Source organism: Malaclemys terrapin, chromosome 8 (genome assembly GCF_027887155.1).
Source record: "Malaclemys terrapin pileata isolate rMalTer1 chromosome 8, rMalTer1.hap1, whole genome shotgun sequence".
Classification (NCBI taxonomy): Eukaryota; Metazoa; Chordata; order Testudines; family Emydidae; genus Malaclemys; species Malaclemys terrapin.
Window position 1 is genome coordinate 79842645 of NC_071512.1, and position 19342 is coordinate 79861986.

Sequence of the window (19342 nt, forward strand, 5' to 3'; positions counted from 1 at the left end):
TGCTAAAGATAAAAAATTGGAATTATGCACCATTAATATGCAGTGCGAATGGAGCATCTCATACTTTTGAGAAATATGACAGTTAAACTTTGGGAGACTGCCAACCTAAAAACCATGGCAAAATAGGGCACCCCAAAATAAATAGGCTCATCTTAGCAGGTTGTCGGCTTTTATCACAAGCTTTTTATATAGACAAAATGAAACTTCTCGATTACACAATTAGGCTATTTCATTTACAAAAGAACAGCCTTGAACTCTGGGGGATTTAAGGGATAGTATTAAGTAATGAAGTTGATGTATGGTGATTAGTACTTTTTATGTTACTTTTTATGTAGGGTTACCAGATAGCAACTGTGAAAAAATGGGACGGGGGTGGGAGTAACAGACACCTATATAAGAAAAAGTCCCCAAAAATGGGACTGTCCCTATAAAAACAGGACATCTGGTCACCCTATGTTACTGTGAAGAATGATTCTGCAACCCGATCAGTACTCTTTAGAAAATATATATGCTAAGTCTCAGTAATGTGTTTTATGAACGTAGAAGGGTTAACATGGGGTGGCATTTATGAACACAGAGGTCTAGCAAAATGCAGGTTCTGGGGCCTATAACATTTGTAGCTTGCTCATGCTGTAACTGTTGTATACCCTGTTGATATCATTTTTCCAATACAAAAAGGGATGGTAAAATTAAGCATTTTCTCTCCTGTGTCTCTTTTCCTGCTGCCACATTGCCTTTCCTGTTATAGGTAAATGTATAAACCTGTAGGTAGCATTGAACATTCCATCAGTCTGGAGCAGTATTAATGCTTCCTGGCTTTTTTGTAAGCCTAGTAATTAACTTTTGTCAAACTTTGTAAAAATGTTAACAGGGTCCTGTGGTCTCCACATTTAAAGCAACATTATTACTTTATAAAAGACAAGACACCCAATTCCTCTGGTGGAAAAAGCACTTGCCCTCACAGTCTTAAATGTTAAGCTACTGCAAACATTATAGCAAAAAAAAACATGCCTAGAGTTTGTAGTGTATAGTTTATGGATTTAATTTCTTTTTGGAAATAAAAGATGACTTCCAAAGAAATGACATGAGTACAGAGCTTGTGTAATCTCCTTTTACAGTGATTTTTCTTTGATTGATGTGCCATTAATACTTTAATTGGTAACAGGTGCAGCTGATTGTTGGTTCCTAAACTGAAAAATCTGAAATTGAACATAAGGCTCTGATAAATTAATAAACTCCTCTTCTCCAAACAGTTGTTGCTATGAAGGAACTAACTTTCCATGAAGCACTGCTCCATCAAGCACGCTGAATTCTTTATGTTAAAAAGCAAAGTGTTAGTGTAATTTTAATTTATCATTAAGTAACTGGTGAAGGTAGAACATAATGATGACACCCCCTTAAGGAAAAGAGATTGCTGGAAAGAGGAAATGTCTTTTAAAATATGTTGATTCCTTTCTGCACATCAGGGTGGATCTTTGGATTCTATATCACATTATTAAAGACATCTCGGTTTTATGAAATATAAATACTTCAGATACTTGGGGGGAAAGTGGGACTGGGAGGGAGAGGGGAAGGAAGAGGCTGGGGTAGGGATTTTTCATGTAAAGTGTTCCTCCTGACACCATCCAAAGGTTTAAAGGAAACTGTCACGAATCTGTAAAGCACTGTGGGTAAAATACAGAATATCAGCCTGCCTAGGCTCCTCTGAAATATATACTTACACTCTGTTTTGAGGACCTAAGTTACTTTTTGCTCCATTTTAAACCTTTTGTTGCCAAGGGTGCTTAGCCTCTTCTCTGCTGCAGGAATCTTGTCATTTTGTGACAGAGATATTGCAAAGCTTAATTGTAAACAAAGTAGCATACAGCGTTCTCGTATTCTGATGGATGCCAAAATGCTGGACATCCAGCTGTGCTGGGCAAACCAATGACTGCCACCCCCTCTCCAACTGAGTGAATAAAATAGGTTTTTTTCATTTGATGCATAATTCAGCCTTTCCACCTCAAAGCTAAGTTAATAATCATCCTTCTTCACTCAGGACCAATATTGCTCAACAGTGTAAATTTCACTTGTGTTGTCACTCTTTCCCCATGTCCTTTAAACAAATATAAAGGTCTATAAAAATGGTTACTTTTCTGCATACCTGTCAAGTCTTGAATATAATATCCCAGTGAAGTCAAAGGGAATTTGGAAACTAACTTCATTAAGAGCAAAACAAGATCTTCACTGGCATTTCAGATCCCGTGTCCCCCCTTCTGCTTTTTATCTTTAGTTTTGCAGACTACAGCCAGGCCTACCTGGGGCCAGGGCCGGTGCAAGGAAGTTTCGCACCCTAGGCAAAACTTCCACCTTGCGCCCCTGCCCCCCCACCCCCGTGGCAGCTAACCCCGCCCCCCTCCCGTGGCAGCTAACCACGCCCACCCGCCCCTCCCACCTGAGGAGCCTTCCCCCCCCCCACGGCAGCTAACCCACCTGCCGCGGAAACTAACCCACCCCCCCCACCCGGGGAGCCCCCCTCCACGGCAGCTACCTCCCCTTGCGAGCCCCCCCTCCATGGCAGCTAACCCGGCACGGGGAGCCCCACCCCCCAATGGAAACTAACACCCCACCCCCCCCGCGGCAGCTGACCCCGCCCAGGGAGCCCGCCCCAGTTCTCCTCTGCTGAGCACGCCGGCGCTGCTCTAATTCTCCTCCCCTCCCAGGCTTGTGGCACCAATTGGAGGAGACTTAGAGCAGGGGCTTTGTGGTCAGCAGAGGAGGCAGAGTGGAGGTGATCTGGGGCGGGGAGCGGTTCCCCTGTGCGCCCCCCCTGTTACTGCGGGCGGCCCTCCCCGTGCCCCCCACCCCAGCTCACCTCCACTCCACCTCCTCACCTGAGCGGGCTTTTAGGTGTCCTCAACCACTAGGCGCCCTAGGCGGCCGCCTAGTTTGCCTAAGTGGTTGCACCGGCCCTGCCTGGGGCAAACCAGAATAAAGGTTGAACAAGACAGTAGCTTGGTACATATAAGTATTTCTAGTAGATCTAGCTGGAGGATGACAATTCCATTTCATGGCAAGTTCTGAGCTTTCGAATTTGTTTTTGTTTTGAATGAAAACAGACCCTTCTGAGTGCTTTTGTGAAAGTGGAATTGTGACAATATCCCTTTTTCAGGTCAAAGAGTGTGAGCGTGTGCACGTATGTACATACATAATACACTACCCTGGGATGTAGGGGGCACAGATTCAAGTCTGCCTGATTCAGAGCAGTTTTTTTCATCCCAGATCGCTCTGAAAGGTTTTGTTACTCATAATAATGTTTGTACTTTGGGGGAAATCACGGAGTGGACCTTTTACGATGTTGAATTGTGGCAAAGGGTAATGGACTCAGGTCTCTTTAAAATTTAGTTGCTTATCTGTTACATCTTTTCCCTTACTTCAAACCAAGGATGGAATCTCTATTCACTTTTTTAAAAATGTGTTTTAGACTCTTCACTACCCTGTTTTTTCCACTCCTGATCTACGTACTATCATCTGGTGCTTTAGTAATTATAATTGTGCAAAGCTTATAACTAAAGGTATGTGTCTTTGCAGTTTGTTCAACTTAATGGCTCACTCAAATATTCATCAAAACGTATGCATGCAAGTTAGTCATCGTATCATGCACGTTTACCATATGCTTAGGTTACTTTTTTGAGTAGTGGTGGGTTTAGAGTGTTTACAGATATACATTTATATTTTAAAGACTATAAAAGGAGAAGAGGGATTATGTAAAAGAGAATGAGTGATCACTACTAATAAGAACCTGAGTATTGTAGATGTATAAATATACAGACACCCTTTTAAAAAGGATTTTTCAGACAACTTAAAAAATGTTATCATCATCAGTAGCAGAGTAGAACATTGGAGGTGCACTCTAAAAACAGAGCTTCTAATAAGATTAGCAATAGAGCAGTTTGAACAGTGCTTTGGGATAAAAGGCATTATCTGAATGCAAACCTTTTTCACTATGTGGTGTATTCTTCTCCTGATGTGTGTGCATAATTCACATTAGCGTTAATGGGAGTTGAATGCATGCATGCATTGAGGGGAGACTGTCTGGTGGTCTTCTTCCCTTCTAATAAGGTTACTAGGGGCAAAGGAGAATCTGGGGGGTTGTCATTGAATCTGAAAAGCAATATAGCTGCCCCTTGTCATCACCAAGAGAAATGGAATGGTGGCAGAAACAGAACAACTTGATCAGTAGAAGAGATTATATGAAGGTACAGTTGTGCCAGGACCTCAATAACTATTGATTAATTGGTTAGATTTCTAGAATGCACCCAATTAAGCATCTCAGGACATGTAAATTACAATAAAAGGCATTCTTTGTGAAGAAAATAGATATTCTCCAATCTGAAAATACAGTATCTCCCCCAAACTGAAAGGAAAAGTGTATGCTGCATGTATTTGTCCGTTACTCCTGTATGGTTTGGAAACGGTGGGTTTTACAGAGATGGAAGAAAAGAAGAAACAGGCAGTAGAAAATAAGAACAGCAGGCAAACAAAAGGTAGACAGAATGTGCATGGCAGAAATCAGGGGGAAGATGAACTTGAGATTCACTGATAGGTAGGCTGGAGAGTGCACTGTTGAGGTGGGCTGGACATGTGATACAAAAATGGGAGAAGAATGACCAGTAAAGAAAGCATGGGAGGAAGAGGACTGCAAGAAAGGACATGGAGGGCTGATGATATGGTGGAAAGACTCTGGCAAAAGAAGTTTGAAGACAAAAGGACTGGAAGTCCAAGACTTGGACCAGGAGTGGCAAGGAATCATCGGCACCTCCAACCCTGTATATATGGGAGAAGGGGGTAAGAGGTGTAAGTAAAGTGAAAATGCAGTACCCCACACAAGGCCCCATATCCGCCTTCCAGCCACAGAGGCAAAAGCCTGGAAAAAGATGAATCTACCATGTTCTATTTAAGTCCTGATTTTTTCAGGGCCCTCTTGTGTGCCCTAGAATATGGCCCTATATTGTACCCAATATATGAGCTAGACAATATATGAGATGGTCTGAGCTGTCATGTAAGGGGGAAATATGATCTCCACATAGGTGCCAGGTATTCATTTCATTTATATTATTTGTTGTTGTATAATTACTGGATCCAGCCTTCTGGTAAAAAGGCCCAGTTCCCTCCCCTTATCATTCTTGAACCAAGATCTCCTCTCATTCATTTGATTCTGAGACAACCTCCATTGGTAATTTCTCACCATAACTAATAACCATTTCCTTGCTGGATGCATCACTAGGATTTCAGTCTATGACAGAATTCTGTAACTGAATCGTGCTCTGAGTAAGCACCTACTGCTGCCCCTGACAGGTCCTACAATAGCTGTAGAAATAACCCAATAAGCCATTTTAACATTCTAAAGAACTGTTATTTACTTATACTCCACACTAACTCTAAATAGAATATATTATTTCTATAAACTCTATTAATAAAATGACTAAATTATACTGAAATCAAAGAGTGTATTGCTATTATGCTATATAGAACTACTCCCAAGGAAAAAGAAACCCAGCAATAGGATACAAATGCTGCATATCACGGGAGTACATTTGAGGTAATACACTTTTTATTTTCATTCATTAAATGTAGTCATGTCTAATGCACCTGAGGCTTTATTTGAGTCCACTATTCACTGTTGTCAATTCATAACTCATAAAGAGCATGTGCTGTACTGACCCCACCAGCATATAGTTACCATTTATTATACCTGATTATTATCAGTTACAGCAGGGTAAATCAGGAGTTACTCCACTGAAGTCAATGAAGCCACACTAGCTTAAAAATAATATTAAACAACATCTGAATAAGGTCCGTAATTTATAGCAGAACTTTTTAGTGCCTTTACAGTGAGAGTCTCTCAGGTGTTTCATTATGAATCCTGATTTTGGAAGGTTTAACTCCAGAGTAGCATTGTTTTCAATTATAGGGGCACAGATTTTACATAACTACAGTGCTTTTAGAAAAAAAAATATTTCTATGCCTCAAAAATATCTTTGTTCTTTAAAATGAAATTTGGCAGGCAACCCATAATGAAAAAGAATTGCTTTTCCTTTAAGAAATGTTTTTAATCCAGAATAGTTATTTCATTTTCAAAACCATTTACATATGCTTGGCAATCTGAATGCCCAACATGCTCACAATAGTATTTTTATCAGTGAGCATGCCTGATATCCAAGTTTGGTCCACAAACTAAATGATTGCTTCATGATTATTCATGCAAACTGGTGACCTCCTCTCTGTGTTTCAGCCTGTAATTCATAAATTATGCAGAGTGATTTCCAGGTGAGATAATCTGTGCACAAGTCCTCTGGCTCAGCCACAAGGAGGCTTCATTTTGGGTCACCCAGTAGAGCTTCCGCCTACAGACTACCCTGGTCCCATTTCCCATCTCTGTTGCAGTAATGAGCAAGACACACTTTCAGCTCAGCAAGTCTAACCACGATGGGAGACTGGTAAATACTGTCTGGTCACACAACACTATCCCAAGCCAAATTTAGTTCATAGTCTAAAATTTAGACTACAGATTATAATTTTTAAACCCATAAGGACCCTCCTAACATAGCCATGCTTAACCATTGTATTTTCTTTTGCCTCAGTGTTAGCTGAATCTTTGCTGTGAATTTCCTTGGTTTTGCTATTCTGTCAGCCACTTAGCATTCGTTTTAGTGTAGCTTTCTGCTGGGTCTATAGGTATTTTACGTGAGATTATAAAATGCTAGTTATAGATGGTTTGCTGAGCCTTCTAAAACTCATCTCCTGGTTTAAAAATACATGTGGAAACAAGTGGCTGTAATACTTCCTGCTGGTTTAACAACTCAGGAATGGCCTTACTAGGGGGGAGGGATAGCTGAATTGTTTGAGCTTTGGCCTGCTCAGGGTTATGAGTTCCTCCCCTGAGGGAGCCACTTTGGGATCTGGGGCAAAATCAGTACTTTGTCCTGCTAGTAAAGGCCTGGGGCTGAACTCAATGACCTTTTGGGGTCCCTTCCAGTTCTATGAGATAGGTATATCTCTATATTATTAGGATCATAGAGGAGGTTCCTGTCCCACAAATCCAGGTAAACATATTGTGTTAGCACCACCTTCTATTTTAAAGAACAGTAATTCTATACATACAGCACCTATCCATATAGCATGATCCTGAACATACACAGAATGTCCATACATGTCATGCACACACCTGAACATATACAAAATAGATACAGAAAGTAGCTAGCAGGGTTGTGATTGAGAAAAGCAGGTTAGATGTGCAATTTACCTACGGTGTTTCAGTAATCCAAACCAAATTGTTCCTCCTTACTGTCAGTTCCCATCTTTGTCAATTAAGAAACTGTTTTACTGAAATAGTTGTGCAATTGATATAGAAGCCTTTGTTGTGTACTTTGTACAGCAATAACCACAGACATGCTTTCTTTTGCTATGTTATTACAATAATAAATGAGTTTAAATTCAAAAATTTCAGATCAGTTGTCTACTTCAGGAAGTTGACTGCTCCAAGTACACTTCTGAGTAGCCATTTGTTACACAGTAATGGTTTAACTTTAAAGGTAAAGCTTTCAGACCCAAACTGAGCCCTATTAGCAATACAGATGTTGTCTAACATATATAATGAAACCAGCAAATTAAGTCCCATGGCCATAACCTCACAGAGAGAAAGCAAACGGAGCATGAATCAAAAAAAGCTTTAGAAGGCAGTAAACTATTGGTAACGTATAAATTAAGTCTAAAATCAAAGTGTTGAAGAAGTTTAGCTATTAAAATTTGTGTACCTTTAACAGAAATAACCCAAATTCAAATAAAATATATATGTGCAAAACCAAATATTAAATAACATTATGATTTGACACAAACTGTATCAGACACACAGTTATTCAAAGTTAGGCCAAACCTTGTTTTTAACTTTTTGCTACTTCGTCCTTTGATTGCTGTGTTGCACCAAGATATTGCAGTACATATAGTGCTGAAACTTCCTGTGCTGTTTACAACCCTCTACAATGTTTAGGCACTGAGGAGTGAAACATACCAGCCTTTACTTTTAATTCCCTGCTCCTTGGTGTATCAACCTTTCCTTTGCTCAGCTATAGATTTTTTTTAATGTATTTTTCAATCTTTTTAAAGAAATCTCATGTTTTAAAATTCCCTGAACACCAATTATTGACCTGATTATAGAAAAAGGAATTTTAAACACACATCTTGACCCAATCATGTTAAAGCCTATTTGTGGAGTTTTAAAATATATTTTATTGCATCAGAGACTATACAAACAAAAACAGAGCCATTTATGGGCTACTGGTTAAATACATATTTATATACTTTTAAAAATATGGGCCAAAATTCATCCATGGTCTAACTCCATTAAAGTAAATGTGGTAATACCACATATTAATTTGGCCTGTGGAGTTTTGAGCTGCTAGACCACCATAGCTCCATAGCATGCTATGGAATCGTCATAAAATTTAATATAGAGAAGAATAGCTGCAAGAAAAAAAATCCCGTTGAGCCTGTATTTCAGCCTTAAAATATTCGTGGGTGTGTGGGTGTGTTTTGTTTTTTTTAAAAGGGGGGGGGTACCAAAAGGATCCAATCCACATAATAGACCCAGATACTGCAAATGCTTTTACTTATAGGAATGCAAAACAAATTACACAACTAGTATTTGGGGGTGGGGAAGGGGTTGTGCCTTTTTAACTTAAAAATAGCCATGGGAATTTTTGGTTTTGACAATTTGTAAGAAAAAGGGGGGAGAATGCTTTTAGGCTGAAAACTTGCATGCCAAGTTTCAGCTTGGAACTCATTTTTATGACTAAATGTGTAACCCCCCTGAAAAAAGGGGTTTCAAGTAAAAATGCTGACCCAGCCTTAAGTACAGTGGCAAGAAGGGATATACTGTAATGCATATAACTTGTTTTTCTTATTATTGCTTTAAAGGGAGAAGCTTGTTGCCTCCCCTAAGGCATCAGACAATGTTAAAGCATGTGTCTGTTCTTATATTCTTACTACCAGGTGTGTACAAAGAACCTAGCTTAGATCCTCTTCTGAAATGAACTTGGTAACTCATTGAGGGAGAGTACATAGTTATTTCCTGATTTTTTTTTTTAAAGGATTTCGTTATCTGAGACACACCTTCTCAGTTTAAAGTGGGGGGGGGGGGGGGGGAATCACAAAGCTTGTGCTTTAACAGCTTTTTTACATCTTAGTTTTAGGAAACTGCTAGTAAAACTGGAAAAATGAATGTTGTGCTGTTTTGCTGCTTAAACTAGAATGCAAATTACTGGGACAAGAAGAGGTATATGAATCTATATTGTCTTTTTGACAGTATAGCTGTACTGACTTTTTTTAAGGTGGTGAAAATAGCTGCAAAGTTCTGTGTTGTACCATAATGTAAGTACTGGACAACTCCAAATTCTTGCAATATGAAAAGTATGATAGAATATTTATCAAGTTACCAAATTAAAGAGAGCTAATATTTGAGTAAAACAAAGGAATTTTGAATTGGAAAATAATGCATAACTTTTTTGAAAACTTAACCAAAAGTTAACCAGGTAGCCAATTTTTCTATTTTGCCCAACATGCAGAAAGTAGTATGTGTAGTTTCTTGTTTTTTGACAGATCCATTAAATATCATCCAGTGTCCTGAGCCTTTCCAGTGCAGCATGTTGTTTTTGTGTTACAACAGTGTTACATAATTGGAGAAATCCCTATGGGGTACATAGGGCAATTTAAATTGAGGAGTTTTTAGCACCAGCAGCCATACTAAACTACATTTCAGACAATAAGCAGTTTTGCAATAGTTCAATGTGATATTAAAGGGAAGGAGGGGAGGAAAGGGTGGCAGGGCAGACTTGACTGTTTTTTAATGCTTTTTAGGTTTGGTTTTTATTTCCACCTTAAAATTTTTACCTGGCCGTGATCTGTTGTTCCATTCCTGGAGGGCAAAAATGGGAGGAATTGTCTGGGCTAAATTGCAATTAGGCAGCCCTGAGTGAGGCTGGCACCAGTTAACTTGGGATATTGGAGTGAAAAGGCCCGTAATCAGCCTTCGGTCATGTAGAACAATGCATAAAATTAAATTGACATTAATGAATAATTGTGTAATGAAAATGGAAGAGGAGAGTTAATTGCATGTTACAGTGAGTGTAATGCCTAGATAACCTTGCATTTAATGCTATTCTTAGCCCTGCTGCCAAGACTTCTACAGAGCCTCTCTCAGCAGGAAGTCATTAAAGCTGTGAGTAGATAATGCAGGCTCAGTGAAACCTAAGTGGCAACAATATAACAAGAGTTTCTTTCAGACCTTCGTGTTTTCAGAAAAAAGGGCATGTTGAGGTAATTTGTACACATCGGAATGAAAACAGGAAACTCAGAGCAATCTATTTGCTGTTTGTCCAGTTCCACACAATTTTCAACTATTGTTGAGACCAAGGTCAATTCATATAATCAAAGACAAGACTAAACCATAAGTACTCACAATGCAATAAGTACCCAGCTGTCTACCAGGTACAACTTAGTTTTGTTAACCACTAAGTACTGCAAAGTAAGGAAACACTTGGCAGCAGGCATGAGAGGACAGTGGGAGACATCTTCAAGACCATCCCTTTGACACAACCTAATAATAATAATAATTAATAATAAACATACTTTCAGGACCCCAATTTTTCCCCCCTAAACACTTTCATTAAAAAGACTACTTCAGTGTCATTGAAGATCATGAGGTACTTCTAAACATGTCTGCTTGTAGATTTCACATTTCCCAAAACTTTTGTCTAGAACCCTTCATAAAACAAATTTTCTTCCCTTGTTTTTCCTTTATATTTCTATTTTTATACCCTTACAGTATAATGGGTTTATTTGTTTGTGTTTTTTTTTGTTTTTAATCTTTTGAATGTCCTGAGATGGTCTACTACAGCAAAGAGACACTTGTTTTACCCTTAAAAGCATTAATTGTGCATCATGCTGTTCTACTGATTACAGTGGAATTATCCAGTAAAGGCAAGGCCCTGGGTGGGAGGGAGACATGGCAGTCAAGCAGTTAACTCGGGTGGAAGCTTGTTTCATGGAAAAAAAACAAAAAACTGCCAGAAAAATGTACTAATTGTATGCCGTTTTGTGTTCATTAAACAAAATCATGTTTAAACCTCTGCTATAAAACCAAAACTCCAAATTCACAAGATCAATGATTTATTAATGCAAAAGGGGGCACTGACTCTTCCTCTCCATTATGTTGTACACTGCTGCTTTTTTTGTAAATTTGAGTGTGGGGGTATGTGGTTCAGCTAAAGCAGTTTTTTTGATTGAGGAATTGTTCAATCCAAAAGGGCTGTGTTCTGTTTGCAAATACTTCAGAAACTTGTTTACTGTCACCATGGATATTTTGTATTGCGCAGTGATATTAAAAGAGAAATCCTATCACATGCCGAGTCTTGTCTGGGACTTGGCCAGCTCAGCATTTAAAAGCAAATTTTTTGTATGAATGTTGGATTCAAGTCTTCATGAATATGCTATTGTGTCGCAAACAGTCATCTTATTAGTGGATAATTCACTAGAATTACTTTCAACGGAAATGGGTAACAGAGCTATCTGCCATGATCCTGCTACTTGTGATGGCTGAAAATGCACTGTCTTCAATTCCTTAATTTGTCAGTCTTTGTATTTTTGGGAGATGGGACAAGGATACTCACTGTCTTTTCACATTCTACTTGCTAATAAGACAGACTATACAGAATCTCTGGATGAAATCATGGCTCCAATGAAGTCAATGGGAGGTCTGCTATTGACTTCTCAGGAGCCAGAAATTCACCCTTTATGTCTGCACCTTTGCCAGTTCTCTTTTATAAAGCTAATCTTGCAAAATAATGCTGTCATCTTCATCACTACCAGACCATACACTTGAGGAAGGTTTGTTCAAAGCCTTTCACTAAGGGTTAGGACAAACTGCTAAGTCAACTACCTTATTTCAGGTTTCAGAGTAGCAGCCTTGTTAGTCTGTATCCGCAAACAGAATAGGAGTACTTGTGGCACCTTAGAGACTAACAAATTTATTTGAGCATAAGCTTTCGTGGACTACAGCCCACTTCATCGGATGCATAGAATGGAACATATAGTAAGGAGATATATATACACATACAGAGAACATGAAAAGGTGGGAGTTGCCCTACCAACTCTAAGAGGCCAACTCCCACCTTTTCATGTTCTCTGTATGTGTATATATATCTCCTTACTATATGTTCCATTCTATGCATCCGATGAAGTGGGCTGTAGCCCACGAAAGCTTGTGCTCAAATAAATTTATTAGTCTCCAAGGTGCCACAAGTACTCCTGTTCTTTTTACCTTATTTCAGGTAGTTAATAATAATCATTGATAACAAGCAGGTATTCAATGAAATTTAAGGGTTTAAGAAAATAAGATTGGTCATGCTGGGTCAGACCAATGGGACATTTAGCCCAGACACTTCGGAGAGAGTGAACAGAACAGGGCAATTATTGAGTGATTCATCCCCTGTCATCCAGTCCCAGCTTCTGGCAGTCAGAGGCTTCGGGAAACCTCTGCATGGAATTGCATCCCTGACCATCATGGCTAATATCCATTGATGGACCTATTCTCCAGGAACTTTATCAAATTCTTTTTTGAACTTAGTTATACTTTTGGCCTTCACAACATCTGTTGGCAATGAGTTCCACAGGTTGACTGTTCATTGTGTGAAGAAGTACTTCCTTATGTTTGTTTTAAACCTGCTGCCTGTTAATTTCCTTGTGTGACCCCTGGTTCTTGTGTTATGTGATGGGGTAAATAATACTTCTCTAATCACTTTCTCCACACCATTCATGATTTTATAAGACTTCTGTTGTATGCCTCCTTAGTCATCTCTTTTCCAAGCTGAACAGTCCCTGTCTCTTTTTTTCCTCTCTTCTCATATGTGAGCTATTCCATATCCCTAAGCATGTTTGTTGCCCTTCTCTGTGCCTTTTCCAATTCCAATTCTAATATATCTTTTTTTTAGATGGGGCAACTAGAACTGCATGCAATACTCAATGTATTTGAATACCATTGATGTATACAGTGTCATTATGCTATTTTCTGTCTTGTTTTCTGTACCTTTCTTAATGGTTCCTAATATTTTGTTAGCTTTTTTGACTGCTGCTGCGCAGTGAGTAGATGTTTTCAGAGAACTATCCGTGATGACTCCAAGATCTCTTTCTTGAGTGGTAAAAGCTAATTTAGATCCCATCATTTTGTATGTATAGTTGGGATTATTTTTGCAATGTGTGTGACTGTGCATTTATCAAAATTCAATTTAATCTGTCATTTTGTTGCCCAGTCTCCCAGTTTTATGGGACCTCTTTGTAACTCTTTGCAGCCGGCTTTGAACTTAACTATCTTCAGTAATTTTATATCATCTTCAAACTTTGCCACCTCATTGTTTACCCCATTTTTCCAGATTAGCTACGAATATGTTGAACTGTGTGGTCCTGGGTGGTGCTATTTATCTCTTCCATTGTGAAAACTGACCACTTATCCATACCCTTATTTCCTTCTTATCCTATCACTGCTTATGAGCCTTTGATGGAGGACCCTGTCAAAGGATTTCTGAAAAGCCAAGAACACTAGATTGACTGATTGATTCACCCTTTTCCACATGTTTGTTGACACCTTAAAAAAATTCTAATAGATTGCTGTGGGATGATTGCCCCTTACAAATGCCATGTTGACTCTTCCCCAACATATCTTGTTCACCGATGTGTCTGATGATTCTGTTCTTTCCTATAGTTAAAGTTAAGCTTACTGGACTATAATTTGTCACGATAGCCTCTGAAATCTTTTTTAAAAATTGGCATTACATTAGCTGTCTGCCAGTCATCTATTTCAGAGGCTGATTTAAGTGATAAGTTAGATACTGCAGTTATTAGTTCTGCAATTTCATATTTGAGTTCCTTCTGAATTCTTGGTTGAATACCATCTGGTCCTGGTGACATATTACTGTTTAATTTATCAATTAAGACAGTTCAAAGTGCAATTTTTTTTACACCATGCATAACTGTTCAGTGGAATTCGCTGCCACAAGCTAACATTGACATTAGTGGCTTTCAAAAAAGGATTAGACATTTGTATGGATAATGAAAACATCCATAGTTACATAAGCGTAAGTCAATTTTTAAAAAAGAGTTAGAAACCATCATGCTTCAGGGCATAAACCAACCACTTACTGATAAGAGAATGGGAAATCTTCCCATATGGGGAGGTTATTCCATAATTGTCTGCCTTGGGAGTTCTTGCAGCTTCCTCTGAAGTATCTGGTATTGATCACTGTCAGATGGAGGTTACTGGGCTAGATGGACCACTAGCCTGATTCAGCATACCAATTCCTGCCTCACTGTGTAATAAACATCCTAATCCCCATAATGAGGTTCCTAAATACAAGTTATTAATGTGTGTTATGGCTGATTTTATACTTTATTAGATTAATTGTTTACGAAATATAATGTCTCTCATGCAACATAACCTGTGATGTAGCTGTTTAACAAGGTCCATTGCATAACGATTGACTTTTCACCTTAGCTGTGAGGTGGCCCTTCAGCTTCTCCTTCCCACCACATTTAGCTAATATATTTGACAGATATATTCTCTCCTCCATGGATTTAATCCATATTGTTCACTTAGCAGTGGAATCTTTCCTACTTCAGTGTAGTTCTAATTAAATTTCCAGTAGACACTGGAAAAAGCAGGTGATAGCTCAGCTTTGGACTAAGTAATTGAAGGTAAGCTTCTGTCTGCTTTGTGCCAAGCAGTAGTGCAGTACACTACTTCTGTCAGGCTCTGCAATAGTTTGTACATATTTTCTCCCAAAGGCTAATTTCATATGCTTCCAGGGATTCTGATGAGTTTGTGGGGTTTTTTATGTCACTTGGGTTAATCATGTCATGCAGAACATGGTCAACATTTTCTAACTTGAGTGTCTACATTTAGGTACTTAAATAAGTAACTTGATTTTGGTGAGAGCTCTTGGTTCTCAAGCACTTTTAAAATCAGGCCATTTATTTAGGAACTAAAGTGAGAACAAGTTGCTGGTGTTAGTCTACCAGTGCACCCTTTGCCCACTTGAGTCCTGCTGGCTCTTTTTGGAATGCAGTAGTGCTTGCTATTAAAAATATCAATACAATATTAATCACAAAAATCAATATTAAAAACACCAGGGATTCTATTTGCCAAATGTCTATGCCAGCTATATACGGGCTGTGAGTAAGGAGGAAATCAAATAATAGTGCCTTGAGGGCCTGTCTTGCAACTTGTGCAGTCATTTATACCTGTGCAAAAGAGGGTGTAAAATGTTGCCATTCTACTTTGGTTGGTACTATTTTATATTCACTTTGAATGAGTGTAAATGACTACACAAGACATTGGAGAATCAAGCCATTATGTCTTCAGTATTACTGATTGACAAACAGGTTATTGGCTTCATTAGAAGAATCAAATCCAAACTGTTACTTCAAAGTATCTCTCAGTTTCTACGTACATCATGACCTGCATTTTATTTTCTGATTAGTGTGATGTGTTCTGTAAATAGCCTTCTTATTAACTGCTTCAAAGTTCTTGCCTTAGCACATGGCATAAGTCACACTTTTACACATTGCTATCTGTAGCATGAAAAGAGTTTGGAGAACTTTAGAGCACTTCACAGGTTCATAAATTCAAAGCCAAAAAAGACCATCTAGACTGACCGCCTATATAATACAAGCTGGAGAACTTTCTCAAAATAATTTCTAGAGCATATCTTTTAGAAAAATATCCAGGGGTTTCCATTGTGTGTCTTAAGATACTCAAATGGTTAAGCACAGAGGGGGCTCCTCAATTTGAGATTAATAGATTAAGATAAAGTGAAGAAAGAGTTAAAAATAGTAGCCTTCTGTTACTGATTCACTTCCCCCGCAAGTATAATTTACTATAAGAAAATGGGCACAAAATTAAGTTAATTTATAAATCCTAGATATATTTTCCCTATGGGGGAGTGTTAACTCTTTTTTCTGTTTTCTGCATTTCTCTTTCTCAATTAATATCACCTGGGGTTGAATCCAGAAAGTTACTGTATTTCAGTATCAGGGAACTCTCTCTTTTTAAATGGACAGCCTGAGTCTGCCATCACAAGCATTTGTCATACACCAGTGTCAATCCATAGGCCTCTATGGATTTAGTTAATCTGGATTAATTTCTGTTTGTGAGTTGAATCAGGCCCATAGTCTGTCTCTTGCAGCTCATTTAAGAGAACAAAAAATTGTTTCTGTGAATTCTGGTTGAAATTTAAATAAATGTTGAAAATATAATAATTATATGAACCCTTTAATAAAGCTCATGATTAAAAGGACTGATTTTCAGCAAAATAACTAAATAATGTTCATCAGGAAATTAATATTTGGCAACTTTCTGTGGGGCAAGAAGCAATATATACCAGTATTTTTTCAGCATGCTTTCTGCTGTTTCCCATGTCTCTGCTTCTTCTTACAGAATTTATTTGGGGACACAGCCATAGGTTTAATCTGTAATGATGCAGTGAGTTAGGGGTCAGATCACTTAGCGCTGGGTGTGCTCTTTATTATTCTGGCCAGATGACTGGAAGTACTATCTTACTTTTCTGTGCTCAAGGTAGTGTACAAGGACTCATGGATTTTGTTCAAGATCACAGCACAGGGGGACACTGTAGGAGGTAAGAGTCTTCTGGCAGCAGCATGAATGAGACTTCGGAAGTTGCATCTTGAATGGGTTACAAAAGGGGAATAGTGACAATACTCCTGGGTGTTGCTTTGTGAGGGAAAGGACATAACGGAGTGGCAGGGTTTTCGTGTTGGTACATCTTGTTTTTGGGTGTTGGTGCTTTGCAGAGAAAGGCTGACTGATTCTGGGTTGCTTATATGCTCATTAAATCCTCTCAGGATGTAAGAAAAGTGTGAGTGGCTCTTTGGACAAATAGGACTCTTGGACAGAAAGGACTGGTGGGATCCCAAAAGGAAACCATAGGAACAAGTACCTGTAAGGAGAAAACAGACTGAGGCTTATTGGTTTTTGTTATTTGATCTACAAATAAAATCCAATCTGAGGAAAGTGAGTAAATTTGGACTAAATACAGTGGACCTTATTCTAAACTCTGTTTCACTGTTTGTATATTGATATAAGCAAATTGAAGCCAGTGCAGTTACTGTGATATAAATCTGGTGTCACAAAGTTGGGAATCTAGCTCAATGGGTATAGATTCTGTTAAGAGCATGGTGAGAAATTAGCTTGCTTTTAGAACTTTGTTTGAAAAGCACATGGAATTCATGACATGCACATGGAGATTGAGAGCAATTTTAAAATTCCCTGCTTCTGAGGGCTTTTGTTAAATGCTTGCTACTAAGTTTGTTGAACTCTTTGGAGGCTGATAGTGTTAAAAACAATTAGAAATTTAAACAGCTGTGGATAGACAGAGAGTGTAGATATGTGATAGCACAAGGATGACTTGAAAGATTCCATGTTACCATCCTAATGCTTTTCCCTTAAACTTGAACCCAATGTGACTTTTGCCATTGATTTCATTGAGACTAAGAGCAGACCCCAATGAGAATTCCCCACCTTTCTTTTCAGAAATAATTAATTTACTGACAGCTCACACTGTACCTAGAGATTAGCAGTGATGGTAGGAGATTTTCATTACCCCCTCTCTCTTCAGTTGGATAAATCTTGCTCTCTTGCAAGGACAGGCATCCTGGTGAGAAACGTAATTAAGAAAGGGAAAAGCTAACTTGGTCTTATTGATGCCTAGAAGGAACTCAATGGTAATTATTATTTTATTTATGTAACTCTACAGAAGTGCAGGGGAAATGCACCTTTTTTCTTCCACTGTCATGGAATTTATTTATACACGCTGATCTCCCATAACTGATTGATCAGGGAAATTAATTTATCTGATCATACCCATTTTGTGGATAGCTGGTTCTTCCAAGGTATAGAAATTCACAGCCAGGTAGGGAGATGCTTTTCTCTTGAAACAATATAGTGGGAAGCCAGAACTTCAATCTGAACATATCTTCTCAGACTGAAACAAAAGCTATTGCTAGATTAATGAATTCCAGAAGCAAATTTAAATGGTATATGTAACTGGATATTTGATTGGGCTAAAGAAATGTAAACCTTTTCATTGGGGCAATAAGGGTAACACACTCTTAGCAAAGTGATCTGTATAAAGGGTCATTTAATAACTCTCACACTGTTATTTCCTTCATTTCCTATTTTAAAAAAATATCTATACAGCCCTCCAGGCTTTATCCAGTTTTTGAACACCTTAGATCTCTTCTACCAAATTTTTAAAATACCCCATTATCAGAGATGAAATGGCAGTCCTCTCCTTCAGTAAAGCATTGAGGCCTGATATTTTTTCTTTTCACAGTTTTAAAGCAATATCTGAGCAGGTTTCTTGATTGTTGAATATATGATACATTGTTCAAGGAAGGTTATCTTCTAGACTCCATGTACAAAACAACTCTTACCTTTATCTAAAAGCAGGCAAAGGCTCACTGGAAGTTAGATTCCACAAGCTTGTGTTAGAGATTGACAGCAATATTAAAATCTTTGGTAAGGTATAACTGGAAGTTGGAGATCATGATTATCACCTGAATCTATAGGGATTAAATAGGATTTTACAGAAGATGCCACAATGCTGATTATTTAAGAAGTGTTCTTAATGTTCTCCACTCAGTGTGACCAAACGCAATGCAGAGATTATTTCTTATTGCCTTTGACTGGGTTGAGTGGATACTTTCACAGTCCTACTGGCCATAGACCAATGATGCTTTTTCTGTTTATTTCACATCCTACAAATATTGGACCTCTCTCAAAGGACTGGCTTTCTATTTGGGTATAACATGAATCTGGCCAAATCCCCCTCTTTATGCTTGTGGGATGTGACACGGATGTAGCCCCTCCCAATTTTCCTTTCCTGGGATGAAAAGCCCATGAAATACTTGGGAATCTGAATTGCTCCTGTCCCTCCTGCTCATTGCAAAGCACATATTCATTCTATTAATATTCTTTTCAAGCATGGGACAGTTGGAAGTCTCTCTTATATCAGTTGCACAGGCAAGAATGCATGTGATTCATGTGAACCAGCTGTCTTACTTTTATGGATGTTTCCTATCCTGACTTTCCAGTTTTTGTTTGGTGTGGGAAACACTCAAATTTGTATAAAATGCTACAAAGACAACAATAAATGGGGGATTTCCCTTGTCCAATCTCTCTCTCTATTATCTGGCAGCTCAATTACCATCTGTTACCGCATAAAGAATGACTTTCCAC

At 38.5% G+C, this 19342-nt stretch overlaps 1 protein-coding gene across 1 annotated transcript in view; it reads left to right on the forward strand.

The window, feature by feature from the left end:
- The window catches only part of LOC128842354 (uncharacterized), a 197971-nt gene that overhangs the window by 97028 nt on the left and 81601 nt on the right, over positions 1–19342 (forward strand). The gene's annotated exons all lie outside the window — the stretch shown is intronic.